This window comes from Mus musculus, chromosome 15, assembly GCF_000001635.26.
Source record: "Mus musculus strain C57BL/6J chromosome 15, GRCm38.p6 C57BL/6J".
NCBI lineage: Eukaryota > Metazoa > Chordata > Mammalia > Rodentia > Muridae > Mus > Mus musculus.
Window position 1 is genome coordinate 85980438 of NC_000081.6, and position 25196 is coordinate 86005633.

The window sequence follows — 25196 nt, forward strand, 5'->3', positions numbered from 1 at the left end:
TCCCTTCTGGAATGGATTGCTTACTCTGCGTTGTTACTGTTAGAAGAAGATAACTTGCTTCTTGACTGTCTGGGGAGCTCATGGTTAAGGGATAACCTGCATCTCAAAAGAGATTCTCCACTCCCACTTTGACACGGTATTGTCCAAGACTATGGGGATTTTCGAAGTTGGACTGAATGTATTTTGCATTATGAGATGGCTGCGAGCCTGTGGGGAAAGGAGCAGAAAGTCCTGCTGTAAGGTGGTATGTTTCTGTGTCAGACTGATAGAGGGTAGACTTGTGATAGACACAGGTTTTCTCTGTGTAGTTCTGGCTGCCCTAAACTTGGTCTGTAGAGCAGGCTGGCTTTGAACTCAGAGATCCACCTGCTTCTGCCTCCTGGGTGCTGGGGTAAAAGGCATATGCCACCATCACCCTGCAGAAAAAAATTTTTTCAATTGAAGAAAATATGATGGGGCTAGACAGATGGCTCAGTGTTTGAAAGCACTGGCTGCTCTTGCAAAAGATGTGAATTTACTTCCTAACATGGTGATGCACAACTGTCTATAAAATTCTACATCTCCATCTGGCCTTGTGAGCGCCAGGCACACATGTGGTGCACATATGCACGTGCAGAAAACTTCCACACACATAAATCAAAAATAAAATTTCAACAGATCATGAACATTCTTAATGACACTGAGAGGTGTTCTTTAAGTGGTTAAGATTATAATTTAAGTATAAAGTTAAACTTTTTTGAAAGATTTATTTATTTTATGTATGCGAGTACATGGTCACTGTCTTCAGACACACCAGAAGAGGGCATCAGATGCCATTATAGATGGTTGTGAGCCACCATGTGGTTGCTGGGAATTGAACTCGGGACCTCTGGAAAAGCAGTCAGTGCTCTTAACCGCTGAGCCATCTCTCCAGTCCCCCAAAGTTAAATTTTTTAAAGAGCTTGATTATAACCCAGGGGTATCACTAGGCTGCATATAGGATTTATACATCTCCAGCTCTGCCTGCCCAACCCCTCAATCCACCTCAGGGATTAAATGTACACCGTCAATTTTTGCCTCGAGTACTGCCTTCGTCACTATCCACTGGCTGTCCCCTTGCCACCTGAGTCTCTGCTCACTCACCTCACTGAGGGCCCTCCACTCTGAGAACCCTCTGACTGCACCAGTCCCTCACTGAGGGTGTCCATGCAAAGCAACCTCCCAGGGTCTCCATGTTGAACACCCGTCCTTCCCCACATTCATGCTTTTGTTCCTGCTTAGGGGTGGCCACGGTCCTACTCATTCCAACTGTTTATGCCCAAGAGTCCCTAAGGACCAAGGACTCTCAGGTTGTGTTCCTGTAATTATCGTTTGCACTGGTGACGTCTAGACCAGTCCCCAGTACTCAGAAGTTTCTAGGTAAGCAAGTGTGGATGAAAGGAGGGCAGACAGCAGGAGCCTACTGTCTCCTCCACTCCAGCACTGACAGACGCACAAACACCACCCAGGGACGGCTTTCCATCGAGGCATGTTTTTGTAGCCGATTTGATCTTGTCACAGTGGTTTGACTAGGACAGTGCTTGCTTCCTGATGGCAATTGTTTCAAGACATTCTTTAACCACACGGGGATTTGTTTGTCCTGGCCTAGGATGTTAAAGGTCATATGACTTTAAGTTAAAAGCCTCCTTTCTTATAGTAGATTGATTGGGTTACCCTGACCCACCGTGAAAGGGGACACCAAGTCTCGGCCTTCACAGGGGGCAGCCCAAAGAGGCACACAGCACAGAAGAACATACCAGAACGAGGAGCCACAGCCTAGAGGCAGCTCTCCTCACTCAGAGAGGAAGCAAACCCAACCACAGAAGCAGCTTTGGGTACTGATGTGTCAGAAGCATGGCCACGCCTACTGCCTGCCCTGGGGCTAACTCCTCCCAGTCTGTAAGCCAGAGGTGTGTGTGTGGCTTCAGTGGTCTGGCTTGGGTTTCTGAGCCAACCTATGACTTAGTAAAGCCTTTGGGGGACACAAGTGTAAATGTCTGTCACCAAGGCCACCACTGAAATGAAGGATTGGCCACCCTGAGATGGAATGCCACACGGTGAAAACAGATAGGGTTAGAAACCAGCGAACAGGGCAGATCTAGATAACATGGCTTTAGAAGGGAGCAAGCAACCCCTTTTACACAAGATAAAACAAGAGTCTGTGTGTGTGTGTGTGTGTGTGTGTGTGTGTGTGTGTGTGTCACTGCTCGGGAGTCCAGAGAACTAGACCTGGCCATTCTCTGCAATGTAGATACTGGCTCTGTCTGGGCCACTGACTTTAAATAAATTCTATTCCAGAACAGCTTCAGAATTGCATAAAATGTGTAGAGAGAGACATCCCAAAGACTATGTGCCCACAATCCCCATTAACCACGTCACTAAATTAGTGGGGGACGAGTATCATCATTTAAGGGCCATATCAGCGCCTACTAACCACAGTTCAGTTCACACTACCCTCAGGTTCCCTGTGTTTTGACTCAGTGTCCTTTTCCTATCTAGGTCCCCACTCAGAACCCCAGGTGACATTCAGGCACAGACCCTCTAGGCTGTGGTGCTGCTGTCTCAGGCTCTCTGTGCCCCAGGTCCTGATGGTGTGAGTGATTTTAAAGGCACGGATACAGAGAACTAACTCTCTTCTCCATGCCTTCTGTTTATTTTGCAGCTAGGTTGGGTGTGCAGGGTCAGTATGCTCAACTTAGGAAAGCTCTGGGCTTAGACAGCTCCCCAGACCAGAGCTGAAGGCTTTTCCTCTGTGTGAGGACAGCGCAGGAACCAACCACAGCCGCCACTGGCTTTGTAGTATCCTAAAGCAGCCTGATGCTTCAGCATCCTCAACCGGCCCGATGCAACATCCACCACCTTCTCAGAAGACACCGCACTCCCTCAGACAACAGGAAGGAGGCAGAGCAGGTGTCAGGCAGAGCACCAGGCTGTAGGGTGGCTGCCAGCAGGGCCTCTCAATGCCTGGAAGAACTTTCCACGTCTCCACAGTGAGGGGTAGAGGCTGTTGCCTGATCCTCTGACATGGATGAGGGGCAGTGGTGAGAAAATAGACGGTATACATCCACAACTGCATCCTGATGCCAAGGGTACCTCTTCACAGCCTAAAGCCCTCCCAGTATGGAATGGGGAGCTGGGGTCAGAGCTACAGCTCTGAAACCCAGTGCAGGTGACATCATTGAGGTTGAGAGGCAGAGTAGCCATCACCAGGAGGGATAGAGGTTGCTTCCCTGAAGCGGACATGCAATGAAGAAAAAGTGGCGGGAAAGCCTGGGAAGTAAGAGGGAAGAGGGGGTCCCTGTCCTCAAAGTGCCGTGACACAACTGTGACCAAGTGTCTAACAACGGCACAATCAGCCACTTCATTCTGAGACCAAGCTCCAGAATCCATAAGTGGGGAGAGAGCTGCAATTCCTATGATTCCCTGCGATCCCAGGGAAGACTGGGAGACTGAGGCAGTAGGATTATCATGAGTTTGAAACCAGCATGGGTTCCAAAGGACGACAGCATGGGACCTAGTTTGGGGACACAATTCACTGGACAAGGGCACCCCAGGTCCGGCATAGGTTGGGGAGCATTATTTAGCATGGACCACATGAGAACGTGAAGTCACAGGGGGACAAGACCACAGAGGCAGGAGACGGAAGTCGTCTGCTGGCCTTGTGTGATTTTGAGGGGAGGCAGGCGGAAGGGAGTTAAGCCCAGGAATGAGTCCTTAGCAGTGTGGACAGGTCCATAAAGGTCTCCTCACTGGCCTCTTCAAACAAGGATAGTACAACACTGAGAGCCGGAGTATGCTGAGCTGAGCCACTCCTACAGCCATACTGAAAGGCCCCAGTGATGGTGGGTAGGGTGGATGGGAGAGCGGCAGGAAGATCCCAGTCCTGCCCACTGGAGACTAGGAGTAGGATAGGTTAGTTTCTAACCTATTAGACAACAAAGCCTGGCGGACAATTCAGTGAGACTTGAATAGAAGCCAGTGCCATCTACCCACTCACTATGGGACCTCATCCCCCTCGCTGTCTCTAAACTGTCATGGCTTTGACACTTAGGGAGAGCCACTACTGCCATCAGCAGATCACTGCCAGATGCTGTACCCCTGTCCCCAGCTCCTGTATTCTCCAGGACTCTATAGGCTCAAAGCACTGGGAACTGTGCCTCTCCCTGGAGCCTGGGAGGGCTTCTGAGTTCACAGGGAGGCTAGACAGCAGGTGGTATTTGGCTCCTGCCCTGAGGGCATCTCCAGGTCCTTTTTTTTTTAGCTGTCTCCTCACCCCCTCAAACAAAAGCTGAAAGTCTTGGGACAAGGTGGCAGGAGCTCTCAGGGTGTGGATGAGGCTCAGGTGGTGGGTGGGGCATGGTCAGGCACAGTAATGGTGGCAGCAAGAACATTGCTTCTGCTCCCTTTGTGAGGAGCAACAGTGACCACCCCACCCCCCTCCCCTTCTCCCCAGCCTCGGGATGGAGACCTGGGGCAGCAGGAATGGTTCCACACACTAATGCCGTAACAACCAGGCCACCTGCTCTGACTCCATTCTGGAAAGACCTATGGTCACCTTGCAGTCAACTGGCAGGGTACCACAGGGGTCTGCAGCTGTATCCGTTGCCAGGAGACCAGAGGACAGAGCTGGTAGCCCTTTCCCCCATCCCCAGCTGGGTCCTGTCTTCACTGGTCTCTCCTAATCCCCTCCCCCTATTCACTCACACTTAGGGCCCCTTCTTGTTTGGAACCCATGCTCTATTTTTCCACTGCTGTTCTGTGGAGCTGGAGAAGGGGTCTCTGCATGGAAGGGGGAGGTGTCTCTCTCCTACTGGTCCCCCTGAATCTTTGGACCAAACCCCAGGCAGCCAGAACCCAATCTACCCTGACTAGAGTTTGAGGATGGGAGCGTCTTCACACACACTTTCAAGTGCCAAGATTCTGATACCTGCTCAGGGAAATCTATACCAGCCTTAGAATCCTGGCCCCAGTAAGCATTTACTACTCAGAGTCCCTTAGCTACTGTTTGTTTTGTTTTGTTTTGTTTTGTTTTGTTTTGTTTTGTTTTTTGAGACAGGGTTTCTTTGTGTAGCTCTGGCTGTCCTGGAACTCACTCTGTAGACTAGGCTGGCTTCAACCTCAGAAATCCACCTGCCTCTGTCTCCCAAGTGCTGGGATTAAAGGCCGTGTGCCACCACTGCCCGGCTTAGCTACTCTTTTTAACTTAAAATGTTTTCAGGTTCCACCCCTAACCTAGTCCTAGGCAACCAATGTCACCACTACAGCCACTGCCACCTGTACCACTAAGAGGAGGCAGCCAGGCCTCCAGCACCAAGTGTCCATCAGGCCATCTGCCATCTCCCTGCTGTGAGTGACCTCCCTCTAGCTTATGCCCCCAGCACCTGCCAGGCAGCTGGTCAGCAAACATCTGCTTGCTCAAGAGTCTAGGGCCAGCAGAATGCCCCTCCTTCCTAGCCTTAACGCCTACCTCCAGGATACCCGCTGAGGCAATTTCTCTTATTTGAATGTGAGAATATACACTCAGGCTCACAGGGAATGGCAGCCCAAGGGCTACTCCTACTGCTGGGTTTATAATAGACCCAACCTAGTGTCCATCCATAAGGACAATGACTCATCACGGGACAAAGGCAACTCCTGGACATCCAGGGTGGCCTGATTCCAGTCCTCTGTACAGATATGTCAGGGATAAGAGTCCCTGTAGGCTGCCCCATTCCTTAGAAACCAGGGGTAGCGATGAGCTTATATCTACCCAGAGACGTGACAATCTTAGGCTTGGTGGCACAATCCCCCAAGCACTGGGTGTGGAGTTCAAGAAACTAAACTGCCACCTACCAAGCTACAGTGACTGTACCTTCTGTACCATGAGGGTCCCCTGCTACAACCTGGACCGGAGCCCACAATTCTCCATGGTCTGAGCACATGGCAGGCCACAGACAGCTAACATGGGCCTCACACATTCAACCTCTCTATGGGAACATGCTGGCAGCAAAATACCAAGCAGTTGCCACATTCTTCACCGAGCAATCATCTGAAAATTAGTGCCAGAGAAGACTTTTGGGAAAGTTAAGTGAGGTGCAGACAATCTAGTCCCACACTGGGGACAGCCCAGGCTCAGGAGCTGACAACCTGCCACCCACCCATCCTGACCTCTAGATTGCTCCACAGAGAACCAGATCAGCTGTCCCATGTCTAAGCCTTGGTATATCTAAGGGAGTGTAGCATGATGGCGTCTGGCCTCACTGCGGTGCTGGGAGAAGTCAGGCATAGAAGGCAGACTCCAGCCCATGTCCGTGCATGTAGACATTGTTCCCTGCTGCCACTGTTAGGAACAAGGAAACAGACATGTGAGGAGACTTCCAACCTATCACTCCCAGGAGAATCCCAGCCAGTACCCAGGCTGTTAAGGCTCCCCCAGTAGGCATGCTCTGTGATTCACCAGTAGCAGGTCCCTCCTTCTATAGCAAGCAAGATCTTAGCCAGGTTTGGAATCAGTCAGCGAGGAGCACTGTGGTGAGCACCTGAAACTACACAGCTCCAAATGCACTCATTCAAACAAAGCACCCACTTCTCTCCATGCTCATCTGGTTTCCAAGACACCGTCACCTGGTATCTCCCCCTACCCCTAAACTCTTCCCACTGTAAATGTCAAGGAACTACCCTCTCACAAGAGCCAGAGAAGAAACACCACCCCCAGGGAGTTGGTATAGGAGTACCAAGAAAGACAAGACATCACATAATCTAGAAAAGACAACTTTCCAGTAACACAAGAAATGAAGAAACCGAGGAGGCACGAAATGACATCTTCCTCCGTTCTCAACTTGTGGGTTACACAACCCCTTTAGGGGTCACATATCAGATATCCTATGTGTCAGATATTTACATTACGATTCATAACAGTAGCAAAATTGCAGTTATGAAGGAGCAATGAGGGCTGGCAAGATGGCTCAGCAGGTAAGAGCACTCACTGACTGCTCTTCCAAAGGTCCTGAGTTCAAATCCCAGCAACCACATGGTGGCTCACAACCACCCGTAATGAGATCTGATGCCCTCTTCTGGTGTGTCTGAAGTCAAGTGTACTTATGTATAATAATAAATACATCTTTGGGCCAGAGCGAGCAAGGACTGAGTGAGCGGGGTTGACCAGAGCGAGCAGAAGTCCCAAAATTCAATTCCCAACAGCCACATGAAGGCTCACAACCTTCTGTACAGCTACAGTGTACTCACATACATAAAACAAACAAATAAATCTTTAAGAAAAAGAGAGGCAATGAAAATAACTTTGTGGTTGGGGTCACCACAACATGTAGACCTATATTAAAGGGTCACAGCATTAGGAAGGTTGAGAACCACTGTTGCTGTGGGACCCCGGGGGTCCTCAGGCTTGGCAGTCAAAGCCAGCATAAGTCCACCAGCAAAGAGATCCCAAAGAGACCAAATTCAGAGAGACAGACAGTAGATGGAGGTTGCTGGGCTGGCAGCCTCGGGGGTTCAGTTTTACAGTGACAGCTGCTATGTGACACCCTGAAGACGAGCTCCAGGGGTTGACAGACACTGTGCTGGCCGCATAGCAGTGGCAGTGAACGAAATGTCCTCAAGCCATCCATTCAAAAATGGTTACAGCATGGCTGAAGATATGACTCAGTAGGTAACAATGCTCACTGGGGAGGCTGACAACCAACCCTGGGCAGATCCCTAGGACCTACATGATGGGAGGAGAGACATGACTCCCGTAAGTAGTCCTCTAACTTCCTGTGTGCATGTGTGCACTAATCAATCAATCTCTCTCTCTCTCTCTCTCTCTCTCTCTCTCTCTCTCTCTCTCTCTCTCTCTCTCTTGTACACGCACACTTAAATGGAATGGGGAAATGGTCAACATGGCCGTAAAGTTTATCACTAAAAAGGAGCAAACAACTAGAGGGAGAAGAAGAAAAAAGGGAGGGAAGAAGGAATGCTCTTTCTGGCTTTACATTTAGAACAGGGCTCTACCCCAAGGTAGAAGGCAGCATCTAGCCGAGCATGGTGGCGCATGCCTTCATCCCAGCACTCGGAAGGCAGAGGCAGGCGCAGTCTGGTCTACAAAGTGAGTTCCAGGACAGCTAGGGCTATACAGAGAAACCCTGTCTTGGAAAAAAAAAAAAAAAAGAAGGCAGTATCTAATTCAAATGTGGAACCATCATTTATTCCATTAAAAACTCAGCTCAGGGTTAGGGAGATGGCTTAGTCTATGAACCATGTGCTGTGCAGGCGTGAGGTCTTGAGTTCAGACCCCAGCAATCGGGTAAAAAGCCAGGTGTGGCAATGCACAAGGAAGGTCCCTGGGGCTCAGTGACCAACCAGCCTAGCAGAATTGGGAAATTCTCCGTTCAGTAAGAGACTTTCCTGAAGGATAGCTGAGAAGGACATTTGATGTCATTCTTTGGCTTCCATGTGCACATGAACACACACACACAACACACACACATACCTGCACATACACATGTGTGTGTACATGCATGCATACACACATGCATGCATACATACACGCATGCACACCCCCCTCCACACACACCTGCCCATACACATGTGTGTAGTGTGTAAATGCATGTATACACGCACACACACACACACTAATAGAGACTCATTACGACTATGTTTAATGCCTGAAATCCCTACCCCACAGTAGCCAGTCTGACCCCAGTCACAGGTGCTGTAGGCTAAGATACCAGCAGGAACATTCTTTTGGAGAAAAAGAACATTCATGAATGTGGTAAGGGTCCGTTCCTCAAAAGGCCAAACACAGAATTAACGTAGGACTCCAAGACCCATTCTAGTGTGTGATTTAAAGGAACTGAAAAGACGCAGAAAGGAACTGGATGCCCCAGCATGATGGACAGAAATGGCCATCAGCACGAATGGAAAACCACAGCGGGATCCACCCAGTGAAGCTCCAAGCAGGAAAAGGGGGCCACGTCCCGAATGTCCTACAGTGAAGACGCAGCTCAAACCTTCCTTCTAAACGGAAGGTCACATGAGATACCCAGATGGGCATTGCCGCAGAGGCAAGAGCAAGAGAGGAGAGATGGGGAAGAAAGGACTAAATCCACAGGTCTCTGAGGAAAGAAACACTTTTGGGTCTGGACAGTGGTGGACATTCTAGAGACATCACCTGCTGCTGCAGGACTCATCTTAAACCGGTTTGTTTTACCTTGTGTGAATCTGTACAATTGTTGGGTTTGGGTTTTTTTTTTCTCTTAAGTTTTAAAAAACTTCAGATTCTGGGCTAGAGAGATGGCTCAGCAGTTATGAGCACTGACTACTCTTCCACAGGTCCTGAGTTCAATTCCCAGCAACCACATGGTGGCTCACAACCATCTGTAATGGGATCTGATGCCCTTTTCTGGTGTGTCTAAAGACAGAGACAGTGTACTCACATACATAAAATAAATAAATCTAAAAAAAAGTCTTTCAAAAAACAACTTCAGATTCTTTTAGGTTATTTTTATTTTATGTGTATGGGTGTTTTGCCTGCACGTATATCATGCACATAGTGCCTAAAGAGGCCAGGAAATGGCACTGGAGTTTAGAGATGGCCAGGAGCCACTATGTGGGCGCTGGAAACTGAACCTGGGTCCTCTGCAAGAACAGCTGGGGCTCCTAACCACTGAGCCATCTCTCTATCCTGTTTTGTTTTAGAGGCAGGATCTCATGCAGCCCAACGTGGTCTTGAACTTGCTATGCAGCTAAGAATGACACTGAACTCCAGATTCTCCAGACTCTAGCTCACCAGAACTGGGCTCTAAAGATGTACTTCATGCTCAGCTTCCTATTCAAGTTATACTGTATGTGTGCATGAGTGCAGATGCCCACAGAGGACCTGGACTTACAGGTGGCTTGAGTCCTTCTCTACAAGAGCCATATACAGTCAATCTCCAAGCAACCTCTCCAGTCCCTTCATGTCTATTTTTGAAAAGCTTTTTTTTTTCTGGCCCAGTTCACTCTGGCCCCTCTTGCTCCCGCCCTGCTCACTCCAGCCATATTTATTTCATATATGTGGGTACATTGTCACTGTCTTCAGACATAGCAGAAGACGTCATCAGACACCCATGACAGATGGTTGTGAGACACCATGTGGTTGCTGGGAATTGAACTCGGGACCTCTGGAAAAGCAGTCAGTGCTCTTAACCGCTGAGCCATCTCTCCAGCCCTTTTGAAAAGCTTTTTAAAGGAAGTCACAATTATGATTTTTGAATACAGATTGTTTTAAGTAGGAGCTTACTCAAAACTTCCTTAAGTGACGTCCTTAAGACCCAGATGGAGAAGGAAGTCAGGAGATAAAGAGGCTTATTGTAAGCACCAAGTACCTTCTCTTTGAAGAGCTGGGTAGCCACCTGCTAACCACTGGGTTACCAAACCCACTGGCAGCAGGAATGCCGGGTTACTGCTCAGACAGAGCCAAGGCCACCACGATCTGTTTATGTAGTTCACCAGACATTGTGTAAGAAACTCATAGGCAGGTGCATTCAGTGCCCACAGGGAAGCCACGCCAGGGCTTCGGTTAGAATCCCATGGAGAGTCTGGTGGGAACTTTATATGATCGAGCACCCGTTTATCTCCAGTGCCCGTGAACGACGTATATCCATTCTTCTGAACAAGACCAAAGTCTGAGCCCCCCCCATCTCCCTTTTGGGGGACATCAAATGATGCCTTCAAAGGGCACGGCTGACACCAGGAACCCAGTAACCGCGGACATTACAAAGCGTACCTGGCTTCCACCCAGGAGATAGTACCCACGCCTCTCCTTGGGTTGTCACAACCAAAACCATTTCCATTGTCCAATGTCTGTGGGGGCAGAATTACCCAGCAACCACCCTGCTCTGGGAAACAACACGAGCTATCTAGCTTCCTCTACTTTGGGCTCTCAGAGCACCCAGAGCCCAGGAAGCAGCTAGACTCGGGGTTCCTGGCTTAGTGCCCCAGATACTGCCAGCCCAATCCAAGTAGGGGCCTCAATATCTCCTGGCAGTACTGTCTGGGGTTCCCTCTGCCAGCTGGGCCCCAAAGGTGACACTGGCTGGGCCAGTAGAAGGGGGGTGGGGGAGACCAGCTTCACTCCTCCCTGCTACAGCCAGAAAGCCACCTTTCTACCTCCTCCTAGTAAAATGGGTGAAGCTCCCCCAGGCAAAGATTAACCAACAATGAGGGCTTAAGTAAGCGCCTGGTTCTAAGCCAGATGACGCCATCCGGCATAACAAGGTGCCCTGAGCACTTGCCAGCGGACAGCCATATGTTCTCCAGCCCCAGACATGCCACCAACCCAATGAACAGCAAAGAGGAGAGCTTTTAGACAACAACACCCCACTGCATCCCTCCCCTCCCCTCCCCTCCCCTCCCCTCCCCTCCCCACCTCACCCCTCCCCTCCCTTGTTGGCTACATTCTGTCTCACAGGGAAGCAATGAGCTCTGGCCTAGGGCTTTAGACTTTGGAACATTCCTGGCTTCTAACTAAACCCAGCTCTGCCCCTCTTCCATTGAGGATAGAAAGACAGGCTAAGCTCGGAGGACCTGAGAAATGAGCCCTTGACCCTGGAAGGACACCAGTACAATTAACAACTGTTTAAAAGCCTTTCTCCCCCTCCCAGCTGTCACCCTGCAGTTTTCTAAGAATCTCACAGAAACCCCTTGTGCAGCCTTAGTGGCTCCTGGTTCTACCTCATCAGGTTATGATTTCTACAAAGCACCTCTAGGGCCACCCTACAGTCGCACTTATAAAAAAAATAAAAAAAGGAGGGAGAGGTTTCTTAGCAACCTCTGCACTGTAACTTGAGAGCCATCGAAATGGTACAGATGGCTTAGACAGTTAATTGCAACTCCCGAGGAGGCCATACCCACAAGTGCTTTGGTAAATTGGCTCTCTCCCAGAGAACCTTGCTTCCACACTCTTTCTAAGTACCCTAAGTATCTCTCTTTCTCTTATCTTCCCCTGCTTAAAGTCTGTATTAAGATTTCATTGTTAAACCCCTAACTCTGCTTCTTACCATCTAGTCCAAAATGCTTCTCTTCTCTGCGTCAAAACCACATACCCTGCCTGTCGGTGGCCGTGCACATTTTTAAACCCCAACACTTCAGAGGCAGAGGCAGGAGGATCTCTCTGAGTTCAAGGCCAGCCTGGTCTACAAAGCGAGTTCCAGAACAGCCGAGGCTATGCAAAGAAACCCTTTCTCAAACAAACACCCTCACATATCCTGGTATGGCCTGAGTTCAGATCCCCCCCAAAATTAGGGGAACCCCTCAAGTGGCTGTGGGCAGCCTGCTACCACTGACACAGCCCCCAAAATAGGCCTCAAATCCTTCATCTGAAATCTGTGGAGAATTCTGAAGTCCATAGGTTCATGTGTTGAACTTGGGGAAACGCACCTCTCTAGAACACATTTGTCATGTGCAGTGAGGCCTGTCAGTCTTCTGCTGTCTTTCTCTAACATTTCCTAAAGAGACAGTAATCACCGGTGTCCAGCTGTAGCTGTAATACGTGCAGGAAGCTGTGGGCTTTGCTGCACCAACCGTGTACCTATCTACAAGCAAGAGAGGAACAACAAAGGTGACCGGCACCCACAGCACCAGGTACCACAGCCAGGTAAGTACAAGGAGCAGTTACTTCAACACAGGGCATCCTGGTTCCCAGAACCACCTACAAGGGCACTGCCCACACCCAGAAGATCAAAGGAAGACAAGACAAGACGAAGTTGCCAGGAACCAGCTTCAAAGGTGAGGACGGGGCACCGGGGAACCATCAGCTTGCACACAGCCCATCAGCCTGGCCATTCGGCCCCCATACAACCTGCAGAGGACAGGATCATTCCTTAGAGCTCAGGCCCCATCATGCTGTAGGGACAGATCTCCTGCAGCGTCTACTGGGGATAGGGAGTAGCCAGCTCTTGGCCACTCAGGAACCTTTTAAGTGACTTCCAGAATACTTTTACAGAGCTCTGTTTTGAAATGCAAATACTCCCTGGAGAAGATTTTTAGACCCTAACTCCCACCTTCACAGGTCTGGCTCCATCCCCCCAGGGCCAGAGCCAGCAACCCACAGCACACCTGAAAGCCCTCAGCCTGTTATTCACTGCAGTACCCAAGTCACCAAAGCTGTGGGAGGTACTGGAGAGGGCACTCACAGACACTTCATCAGATGCCTGGGGACCAAGTATCCACAGGGCCTCCTCCATCACTGGGGACATGCAGGTCACCTCCATGACTCCCAGCTTCTTTTAATCTGGTGAAGGAGGGGGCCCACATGGGTTTTTTTCTTCTGGGGAACAGATCAAAGGCTGGCCCTGAGCTGTCTCACAACCTGCTACCACGGGGTTGGTTTTTCTTTTTCTTTTTTTTTTTTTCTAACCCTCTAGTTAAATATTTGTTAACAAAATTCCAGGCCTAAATTTCAAAAGGCTGATTTAACGCATTTGCAGGGTGGTACACAGTAGCTTGAGATTGGTGAGGAACTGCAGATGGTGAGAGGAGTAAGAGGCTGGTGCCCCACCCCCCACCCCCATGAATGGGGCTCTTCAAGCGAACGGGAAAGTGTGAGTTCTAACATACTATATGTCTTTAGGGAGGCATGACCGGCTTTCTATGGCTGAGTATTTTAATGTGGTCTTCCAGGCTTCCTTTCCCTCCACCAGATGGTGGAATTAGTCTCTGGTATTCAAAGGCGGGAACAAAAGCCCTTTCCCACCTCAAACTGGTCCTGCCTCTAGACAAGCTCCATGTCACGGGGAGTTTCTGGGTCCTCTCCCCGGTCTTTGTTGCCACAGGGCTCCTTCCTCATGAAACTAATGAGATGGGCCTATTTTGAGGTCAGCCAGCGCAAAGATCCAAGTGCGGACTTGGACCCCCTTGTGTGGGCTGGCGGCTGGGGTGGGCAGAGTGCCCATACCACTCAGCAGCTTCACCCAGCTCATTAGCAGGAACTGAGGAGCCGAGGGGAGCATAGCAACCAAGGAGCACAGCACAATCTGGCAGCCGGTTTGTCCCCGACCACAGCTCACCCTAACCCTGATGCCTCTGCGCACTGCTACTGCTCCAGAGAGCCTGGGTGGCTCAGAGATAGATGGCCAGCATGGCTCTTCTTACACGTTCACCCACATGGGCTGGTGCACGTGGCACTGCCCTAGGGCCCCTCTGCTCTCCCAGCTATAGGTTGCTCAGGGCTACAGCCCCAACCTTTGAGGTGAGCACATGCAGGATGGAGCAGAAGGGTCATCTGTGGCTTCTGGGTCATCTTCTGGCTTCTGCGGCTTCTGGGAGCCGACTCTGGGCAGCGCTTTGGCTTGTTTTGTTTTGATTGTGACTCTGACATTTAGAAGCTTGAGTGACACTCCATCATCAACTCTGAATTGCTCCCAGGGCTAACACTATCTACAGTGGCGTACCAAAAGGCAGTCTCTCGGTCTCTCTTGTGTCCCTCACCCTTGCTTGCCTGCTTCTGCTCCAGGAGGCCTGAGAGGTCTTCCCTGTTCTACCTGGCTCTGGGAGGTCTCTTCAACTGTATAGTCCCTTGCTGAGCCTCCTGGCCTCAGGACCTCGAGCCTGTACACCCAGACTTGCACCCACTCACACCACATCAGCTTGCAAACCCCTGCAGTGTCACCTCTAGTCTGAGTTTGAACAGATGGAAGAGATTAATACCCAATATCCTCTTACTAAGTGGATAACGGAAGATTTAGCAGAGACAAATTGGATTTCCCTCTTGAGAACTCCCCTAGGGGGGGGTCTTGAAAACTGTGGGTTACCTTAGCTCCATAATTACTGCAGAGCTGACTACAGGTACACTCGTTCACAATTAAAAAATTATCTGGCGTAAAGTCTTGGAAGATTCTAATCTGCAACCTAAACTCAAAGGAACTCTAATTAAAAATGTCATCACTCATTAATTCAACAAATATCTGCAGCACTGTGCGTGCCAGGTGAGGTGTCAGGATGCCAAGGGGAGGCCTTATTGTGGTGCCCTGGTGGTGCCCTGAAGATGGCTTCAGCCTGCCGGAGGCAGACAAGCCACACAGTTATCAGGTAAGAAGTGTCCTGGGTGGCTGGGGTGAGTAATGAGAGAGAGAAGGAACTGTGTGCTAGTGAGAAGTGAGGGAGGCTAGGTGGGCTGATGGGAGGATACCCAGGATGCATGCGGGAGGTACGGGAGATGACTACTCCTGGTTTCCTTTCAGTTGCATGGAAGGGCAGCAGGTGGGTGATGATGGGGACTGGGATCTATGCTGTGACAGAGACTAGTTACAGCATAAACTAGTCTTCTAGACAGAACGGAGAAATACACAGCAAACCTATGCCCTCCCCACTCAGCCTCGCAGGAAAATGGGGACAATCTGGGAATGACAGTCCCACTCAGAGGCCCATGCGTTATTCTGCCTTAGAGTCCCTGGGTACATGGCCCACCCAAGGGCCCCAGGTGCTGGTGAACTAAGTGCCTGAAGAGGTGTATGCAGATACCCATGTGCACACCTGAGCAGGAGACTTTCATGGAAAGTGGTTTGAATCACTCACACCTGAGTCAGGATTCTGCCCTGGCCTGAGAAGTGGGGTGATGTCACGTGGGACTAGCCATGGGTCACAGAAGAAACGAATACCCCCATCCCAGCTCCACACAGCATATACCTTGAAGAAACCATTTTCTTTAGAACATCAGTGAGCTGGATTTCATTAGCAAGCATCACTCAGAGCCAAGGGGCTAGACAGGTAGGTTAGCCAGGGCCACAGCAGCCACGCCTATAGCCAGCATAGCCACGCCCATAGCCCGCATAGCCACGCCCACCGCTGGATGGTCACGCCCACAGCCAGGCAGGCCCAGCCATTGCTGGTTATAAACACTGATGGGACGGGCAGTGACAGCCTCTTTGTTCTCACTTTCAATTTTCAGCATCTCATCTCGGGGCTGTATAAGTACATTTTCATTATTCTGTATCTTAAACCAACATATGGCTGCTGTTCCCAGTTCCTCCAATCTTTACAGCCAAATAACTTGGCTGGTAATTACACTGAGACCATTTCTTCCCACCTAAGTGGCATGAGGGGGCACCATGCCTGCTGACCACAGTGTGTTTACTTATTAACTCAAGCGAGGCTTTCCCACCCTCTGCTCCGGGAGGAGGGAGTCTAACTTAGCACTGCCAAGCTTTTGCTAAGAAGCCGGGGGTGAGGCTGAGCACCCACCCTTGTGTAGGTATCCCTTCCAACTGCTTGGACCCCAGCGAGTACAGGGGCCCATGACTGTCCTCAACTCCATGATGTGACACAGGTGACACTGGGGCAATCTTGACTGTACCAGGAAATCTACTTTTTCTGTGGCCTCCACATTGTAAGAACCGTAAACCTTCAAGGCCAAAAGAGCCGCTCGGCCCCCACTCATTGTGAAAACTTGCCTTGCCCAGAGTCTGAGCCACTCTGCAATGGCACTCACACACAGGACTACAGACAAGTATCCCTGTGCAACACCCTGGCAAGAATTAAGTGAGTCCCAGAGGCTGTGGAGAAATGCTGCTTCCTGGCTGGCTCTCCAAGGCTCTCTCTCTCTCCCAGCTTGTGTTTTATACAGTCCAGGACACCTGCTTAGGGTGGTATGGCCATAGATCATGAATTGTGAAAATGACCACAGAATTACCCACAAGCCAAACTGCTGAGGACGTTTTTCTCCGCTGAGGTTCTCTCTTCCCCCACTGACTCTAGTTTGTTTTGTGTCAAGTAGGCAAAAAGCTAACCAGTACGTGTCTTGACTCACTGGGTCCTGCGCATCATCTAGATCTGACGTGTCAAAGAGTGCAGAGGGATTTCTCAGGGTCACAGGAGGGGTTTGAGTCAGGTGGGGTGTAACAGGGGTCTGGGAGCACCACCTGGGGCCCTCTTGCTCTAAAGAGGTGTGCATAACGTTCCTTGTTACATAAGACAGAGTCACACAGACATACACATACATAAACACACACACAAGACAGTCACCTGGGTGCTCCAGTATACAAGTTGAATAATTACTGTACAAATTATTGCACTTAGGCACAGAATGGGCTTCTGGTATTACTGCTGCTTCAGGGGCAGCCTGCCACCTGCTCTGGGAACTGTGTCCTGACCCTCCTGCCACAGACCTCAATTCCCTATGGTCATAGACCAGCTCCTAGAAGGTCAGGAGGTCATGCAACAACTTGTCCATTGTCATTTGGTTGGTTAATGCCATGCCAGGGCTCTGGGCCCTGTAAACCACTTACCATACCAACTGCCTCTTGCACACAAGAATTTTTATATTCCCCCTCCCCCATAAGTTCATCAGCACTGCAGCCAAGACACACTCCCTCACCAGCACAGTAGTCAGGACACACATTCACTCACCAGCACTGCAGCCAGGACACAATCACTCACTTACCAGCACTGCAGCCAGGGCACAATCTCTCACTCACCAGGACAGTAGTCAGGACACACATTCACTCACCAGCACTGCAGCCAGGGCACAATCACTCACTCACCAGCACTGCAGCCAAGACACACACTCACTCACCAGCACTGCAGCCAAGACACACACTCACTCACCAGCACCGCAGCCAAGACACACACTCACTCACCAGCACTGCAGGAGGCCCAACAGGTACCCTAGGCAGCTTCCCAGACTCAGCGCCAGAGATATTTCAGATTGGCTAAGCCCTTCATGCATGCATCAGTCCTATGCATCATGGGATGCTAAGCTGTGTCCCATGCCTCCACATACCTAGTGCCAATCACACACCCTCCCCACACCCTCCCCATGATGACAGCAAAATGTCTCTAGCCACTGTCAAGTATCTCTTGGCAACAAAATCACCCCCATTTAAAAACCACCACAGAAAAGAAATGGAACCAGCCTAGATGCCCATCAACAGAGGAACAGATAATTTAAGAAGTGGATAATATCCACAACAGAAATTTAGTCAAACCATCAATAAAAAGATATGAAATATTTCAGGAAAATTGTTGGCTCTGGAAATTACATTAAATGATACTTATTGCACATTCTCTTTCATACATGGGTCCTAGCTTCTAAGTTTTGAACTTGTTTATGTGAAACTGAGGGCAGACAGAGGCCATAAAATAGAAAGGAAACTATGAGAGAGGAAAAGAAGTTTTAAGGAGGGGGAGGGGCAGAGACCATTGGACTAGCTAAGGTGTGAAAATGGAGAGTGGATGGCTGGGGGGCAGAAAGGTACACACGATTGAAGCCAGCAGTGGGCAGGGAAGGAGGACCAAGCATCGCACACAGTAGGTCTGAACCAATCAACACACACACACACAGTAGGTATCAACATGCCATAAGGAGACCTGTCACTTTGTATGCTAATTTAAAATAGATTTAAATTTTAAAAACAATACCAAAATACTAAAGATACCTACTCTCCCCCCAAAATATGTATTTTAATTTCTTGTAAGCGGTCAAGAAAGAGAAGAAATGAAAGCTGCTCCTTTTAATATTTACAGGTAAAGAGGCTCTCTGGGTTTCCCCTTCCCTGACAGATGCCCTGCAATGGGTGGTCAACACTGAGTTAAAACACACACGGGACCAGCTGTCAGGACAGATGGACCAGCTGGACACCTTGGAGGTGGAAGGGATGCAGGGGGCAGTGAGGATGTTATGACCAGTGACATACCACCACCCCTCAGCTACCACCAGGCCTCAGGCCCCACCTCCTAGCAGTCCCAGAAGGTGAGGCAGGTCCCCCTGTTCATTTGACTACCAACCCTGTTTCAAAACAAGAGTTACAATCTCATTAGGATAGGAGTCCTTAAGCTTAGCTGCACCTGGGCATTATCTACACAAAGAAACAAGAAGAAAACCGGGCTGCTTACCGGTTCTTTCTCAGGTCTGCCTGCCTTCCCTCCAACCATAGACAAAAAAATAAATAAAATAAAATAAACTGCCCGTTATTTTCCTTAGAAAGCTGGCCCCTTGGTTTCAAACCCATAGCCTGTGCTGTTCTCACCTGAATGCACCTTTATCCAGACTAGAATGAGGTGTCTGGAACTAGAGCAAAGGATTTTAAAGCAGATGAGGACGACACTGGAGGCATTCAACATTTTTTTCTGGGTAGAAAATCTAGTCCAGAGCTGGGGGGCTCGTGGGTGCAGTGTTTGGCTAGCATGCACTGCATGAGGCTGTGGGTTCAACCTCCAGACTGAAAGGGTCAGCCTTATTCACTTCTTGCTGCTCTTATAAAACACGGACTAAAAACAATTTAAAAGAGGCGGGGGGGGGGGGGGGGAGGCATTACCTGGCTTACACGCTGATTTGCACCCACAGTCCATCAACAAAGGAAATCAGGACAGGAAACCCAGCAGGTACTGAAACAGAGACTCCTTACTGGCTCTTGCCCTAAGGCTTGCTCAGCCTGCTTTCTTATAAAGCCCAGGCCCACCTGCCTAGGGGGTGGCACCATCCTTGGTGGGCTGAGCCCTCCCACATCAACTAGCAATTAAGAAAATGCCTCACAGGCAAATTTCATTCCGGCAATTCTTCAGCTGAGGGTCCCCCTTCCCAGGTGACCCGTTTGTGTCAGGTTGTCAAAAGCTGGCCATCAGAGTCTAAACCTAGTGCCTCTCAACCCTCCAAATGCCCCACCCTTTACTACAGTTTCCTCATGCTGCCGTCACCCTCCCCCCAACCATAATGTTACTTTTTTGCTAGTTCATAACTATAGTTTTGCTACTGTTATGAATCGTAAATATTTTTGGACATAGAGGTTTGCCAAAGGGATCACAACCCCTAGGGTGAGAACCACTGGTTTAAACAAAATCTCTTCTACCAGGCAAGGTCATTGACCCTACTCTCCTCCTTCTCTTCCTATGTACACTGTGGGAAGTCCTGGGGATCCCTCATATAAGCAGTCTGCTGGCCACTGGCACCTGTTCAGGGAGAATACGACACAGTGGTCACAGGGAACAGGAGCCATCTTCTCGCGTGAGTACCCAGGTATATGACACACCAAAAGTAACTACCATTAGAGGCTTCACTGTGGGTTCAGGGTCTGGTCTAAGGAAGACCAGTGCTGATGACATCTGTGACGGTACCAAGTTCACAGTCTTCCTCTGAGGGGCTCATCTCTTTTCTAGCACATCTCATGTATCAGGAAGAAAAGGCAGGGGTGGGCACAGCCCTGGCTCCTGAACCTGCCTGTGACATTTCAAGGAGACCACAGGCTCCATCCAGGAGGAGGGCTTAGCACTGGGGACCGCTCTATAGTGCTCTGGTATGGAGTTCTTTCATACTTTCAATAAGAGGGCACCTGGGGATGCTGACGAAAAGATCTAGATCTGCTTCAGCACAACATGTGCCTGAGCAAGCCAATCTACCCTGGGGTCTCCCAGGCAGAAGGATAATTAGTTACTAATCTCAAGGCGGGACACTTCAGCCTGGCAGCCAAGTCATGAGAGTGCTAGGCAGAGCAACCATGCCATGCTCGCTACCATAGCAACCTGAGACAGAGCCTCTCCTGGTGCTTTATGCCCCATGATGAGTGCCAAAAAAAGAGAGGCTCTGGCATCTGCAAGCAGTGACATAGCTCACTGGGACAAATGATATAGCTTCCAGTGTCTGGATCTCAGCAGCCTTAATCCTTGCTTGTTCAAAATGAGCCTTGGTGACTAGCTCAGTTTCCCAGGCCTGTGCTGTGCTGCGGTCCTGACGCTCCCAGCAACCCCTCCCAACTGCATCAGCAGTTGAGGCTGGAGAAAGTACTTAGGCCCCAGCCCAGTTCAATGGCTATGGGCTGTCCTTTTAAGCAATTCAGCAAGCCCAATCTACTGTGTTCCTATCCTCAGCACATGTGTGTGGGAAGACTCTATTCAAAACCAGGTTGGAAATTTCTAGAGGTTAGACCATATTTTTGTGGACGCCATAACCGGCGCTGGTTACATCTGCCACTGACCTGTGTGCAATATGGTTTGTGAGGAAAGGGAAGGAGCAGGCAGGGGGACTTTCAGGATGGCAGTCACCCACAGAGGAGTACACACCTAGGGCCAATGAAGCAGAAAGCACCCTGGCCAGAGCCCATGCTAGAACTTATATTTGTTGGCCGTTGCTAGGAACTGCAGGGTGCTAGTTTGCTTTCTGTTGCGGTGATAAACACTGACCAAAAGCAACTCAGAGAAGAGAGAGCGACTTTGGCTTGTAGAAGACAGTTTATCTTCAAGGGAAACCAAGGGAGTGGGGGCGGTAGGGGGATGCAATCAGAGACCTTGGAGGAGCACTGCTTACTGGCATGCTTCCAGACTCAGGCTCAGCTACCTTTTGTTTGTTTGGTTGGTTTGATTTTCTTCCTCGAGACAGGGTCTCACTATGTAGCCCTGACTATCTTGGAACTCACTATGTAGACCAGGGTGGGAATCAATAGATTCCCTCTTGCTAGTTATATCTAAGTCTGCATCAAGATGATAAAAGGGATCAAGATGTCGACGACAAGGGACCAGTCCCTACAGATGTCAATAACCCTGACTCACTAGAATACTTGTCACTTGCTATAATTTGACAGAAATCTCCCAGTGGAAGGCAACAGCATTCTGGACCCCATGTGATCTCCACAATTATAAAAATACAAGGACACGGAGAAAATAACGGGAGAGCTGGGGACATGGCTCAGTCCGTTAAACTTGCCATGTAATCATGAGAACCTGAGTTCAAATCCCTAAACCCACTTTTTAAAAGCCCGGTGTGCTGCCAAGTGGTGGTAGTCTATGCCTTTTATCCCAGCACTCAGGAGGCAGTGGCAGGCATATCTCTGATTTCGAAGCCAGCCTGGTCTACAGAGTGAGTTCCAGGACAGCTAGGCCTATACAGAGAAACCCTATCTTGAGAACAACCCCCCCCCAAAAAAAAACCCCAGAAGCCAGAGGTGTTTGATCCCCCTGGAGTTGGAGTTACAGGCAGTTGTGAGCCACCTGGCCAGGGACTCTCACCGGCATGCACTACGCAAGCCCAACACACTCCACTCTGAACAAAGGAGTAAGTTCCTTTCCCCTTAACGACCATCCAGTTTGGATTCTCTTCTATCTTACTCAACTTTCCTCTGGAATGAGATTTGGAAGGCTGATCTGGCCTAAACTGGTTTGGGGTGAGGCACAACCAGGCAAACTGTTTCCCCAAAGTGAACTTTTAGAGAGACTCTCTTAATTACCATCTTGTGGCTACACATGACTAGCTGTGCATATATTTAAACTCAGATGCATGGTTGGTAGGGACATGAGCAACTTATTCTGTCAATCAAACAGATAACCACCCAAACTATGTTCCTAGAAACCAAACTCCCCAGAAGAAGATACCCCAGGCAACAACCCAGTAAGTACTAGAAGGCCCTCAACCATGCAGCCTGCTGTGAATCTTGACAGTGGATTTCTGACCTGTACCTCTGCTCTCCCTGTAAAATATCCTCTGTCGAGTCCTTGCATGGCTTCAGGGAGTTGACCTGACCAGGCACGGGAAGGAAGACAGACAACCATACACAGAGAAAATGGCACCGGGTGGACCGGACTCTGATTGAGAGATCTCAGCACCCAAGCAGCTTAGCGTGCTGGTTATAGAGAGTGGAACAAGGAGGAGGGGCAGACAAATGAATGAAGAAGCAGGAATTATGGTATACAATTGGAGGAAGGTTTAGCTAATCTCTGTAGGAAGAGTTTTTGTAGGGCAGCAGTCTTCAGGCCATAACTGTCTAGGCGGGGACAAAGTGATGGTGGATACAAAGTGATAGTGGATACAGAGTGATGGTGGATACAGAGTGATGGTGGATACAAAGGGATAGTGGATACAGAGTGATAGTGGATACAGAGTGATGGTGGATACAGAGTAATGGCGAATATAAAGGGATGGTGGATACAAAGAGATGTTGGATACATTCTATACACCCTGTCAACATCCACCCGTGGACCAGAGCAAGGCTTTACCATCCCTCTGAGCCTCAGACTCTGGGATGGAAGGAAGGCTTTGCCATTTTCCCATGGGTCTGAGGTTATGCAGGCCTTCACTGGCTGGTGCCTTGTGTCAACTCTACACATACTCTCGGGACTTTGCTCACTCAGGGCTTCCTAGAAATCTCAAAACATTGCATTCCACCTGTGCCTTTACTTTATCCTGGAATCAGACCAAAACCTGGAAATGCCCAGCCCACCCTCAACCACTAGTAACACACTGTACCATCTGTGAGGGGTGGGGTGGGGGGAGAATAGTATTCTTCTTTCCAAAATTTACATCTAATTTTTTATTGTCTTACTGCCTTGGCTGAAACTTCCAATCCAACCCCAGTGATCTTGAGATTCGGTTAAAAGTCTGGCAAACGTAAGAGTTAAAGAAATATTGACCAAAGAAATAGCTTAATTTTTCTTGAGGTATCACACATGATCTTACTCATCACTGACAACTAGTATCGATAGTCTCCGGGCAGGAGGGAGCTCTTGGCCTGTGTGACAGCACATGCCTGTGATCCCAGTACTAGGAGGGCTATGGCAGAAGGGTCCTGAGTTATGATGTAGCAACAAAAATAATTGTATGGTTGGGGGCCACCACAACATGAGGAACTGTATTAAAGGGCCACAGCATTGGGAAGGTTGAGAACCGCTGCTTTAAGAAGCCACTGGACTTAGGGCCCACCCTCCTCTGGGATGATCTCCCCTACAGATCCTCAGCTTAAACCCATCTTCAAAGATCTCTTTTCCAAAAAAAAAAAAAAAAAAAAAAGTCTCATTCAAGTTCTGGGCTTGTCTTGGGCTGGGCACTTACTCTTCCAGCCGCTACCCACGTGATTCCTAAATCCAATGCTGTTTTCCCAGAAGTCTCCAGGGGGGGTTCTGAATCCAGTTTTACAAGTGCTTATAGAAAGCAACCACAGGACTGACTAGCCAGAGAACAACAGAGCAGGGCACAGGGAGGCCAGGGAATGCACTCCAGTGCTTCTCAAATCTGCTGGAATGTGAACAGCAGCAGATCATCATGGCTCCATGGAGTGGCAAGAAACACCTCCGTGAGATGTCTTCAGTGCCTGTGGTAAAGTCTGTGATATCTTCAGTCTGTGATAAAGGTGGCATTTTAGGAAGAGATTGGGAGGTGGGGGGGGGGGGGGTAAGGCTTTCCACAGAATTTACAGCACCTGGATTGTCACTCTCCATCCATGCTCTTAAGTTAACTCATAAGGGAAGGAGTCGGCATGGTGCCAAGAGACCTTAAGAACAACAGAGGGACGCTGGAGAGGGTGACAACCTCCAGTTCAGTAGTTAACCCCCAAACCCAAGTGGTCAAAGAAAAGCAAGGTTGGAGTCAGCTAACCTCAGAGGAAACAGGGCTGAAAAGCAGCCCCACCTGAGGCATGCAGAGACACGTGGGGAAGTGCCGTTCACCAACTGACATGCTGGGGAGGTTATATGGATACGCTTAACTAACCGCAAGGAGAATGGCAGTTAGCGAAGCGTTTTCAGAAGACAATTAGGTGATTTGATTCAAATCTAAACACGATGTGCCCACAGAGCACCAAGTGAAAGTCTACACATGCATCCTCAAAAAAAAAAAAAAAAAAAAAGCCGGACGGTGGTGGCGTACTCCTTTAATTCCAGCACTTGGGAGGCAGAGGCAGGCAGATTTCTGAGTTCGAGGCCAGCCTGGTCTACAAAGTGAGTTCCAGGACAGCCGGAGCTATACAGAGAAACCCTGTCTCGAAACAAACAAACAAACAAACAAACAAACAAAACAAAACAACTGTGGCTTAGGTAAGCAGAGGCCTTCCTCCCAAGGAAAGTTACTTTGTTATAATACAAAGAAATACCTGAGGTAGAAAGAACACAGCCTAAACCTCCATTGACTTCCACCCTGAGCCAGGTAGCCGGTGCTGACTGCAGCTATGACATGTCAAGACAGCTCCCATCTCCACCCTCACCCCCATTCCCACCAACTTTGGGTCATTCCCAGCATCCTTTGACTGTAAGACTGCAAGCATCAGGTGCCTTGCTGGCAGCTGGGCTCAGCCAGCTTCCTCTGGATCCTTCAGACATCCAAGGCTTAAAACCTCCCTACTGCCTTTAAAAAAAAAAAATCCTTCCTAAAAACAAACAAACAAACAAACAAGCAAAAAACACTCCCCAAAACCATGGCTCCTCTTCTCTTCCAAACCTACCAGCCTCTGGCATGATTATGGTCAAGCTGTGGC

General features: G+C 49.4%; 1 protein-coding gene across 6 annotated transcripts in view; it reads right to left on the bottom strand.

Moving 5' to 3' along the window:
* Positions 1-25196, bottom strand: part of Celsr1 (cadherin, EGF LAG seven-pass G-type receptor 1) — a 135466-nt gene that overhangs the window by 81680 nt on the left and 28590 nt on the right. Inside the window, exon 1 of one of the 6 annotated variants that reach the window (XM_006520382.3) lies at positions 13167-13259. The exons of the other annotated variants lie outside the window; for them this stretch is intronic. The gene's annotated coding sequence lies outside the window, so the exon portion shown is untranslated. Of the gene's footprint in view, positions 1-13166; positions 13260-25196 lie in introns of those variants that run through there. 6 annotated transcript variants of the gene reach the window in all.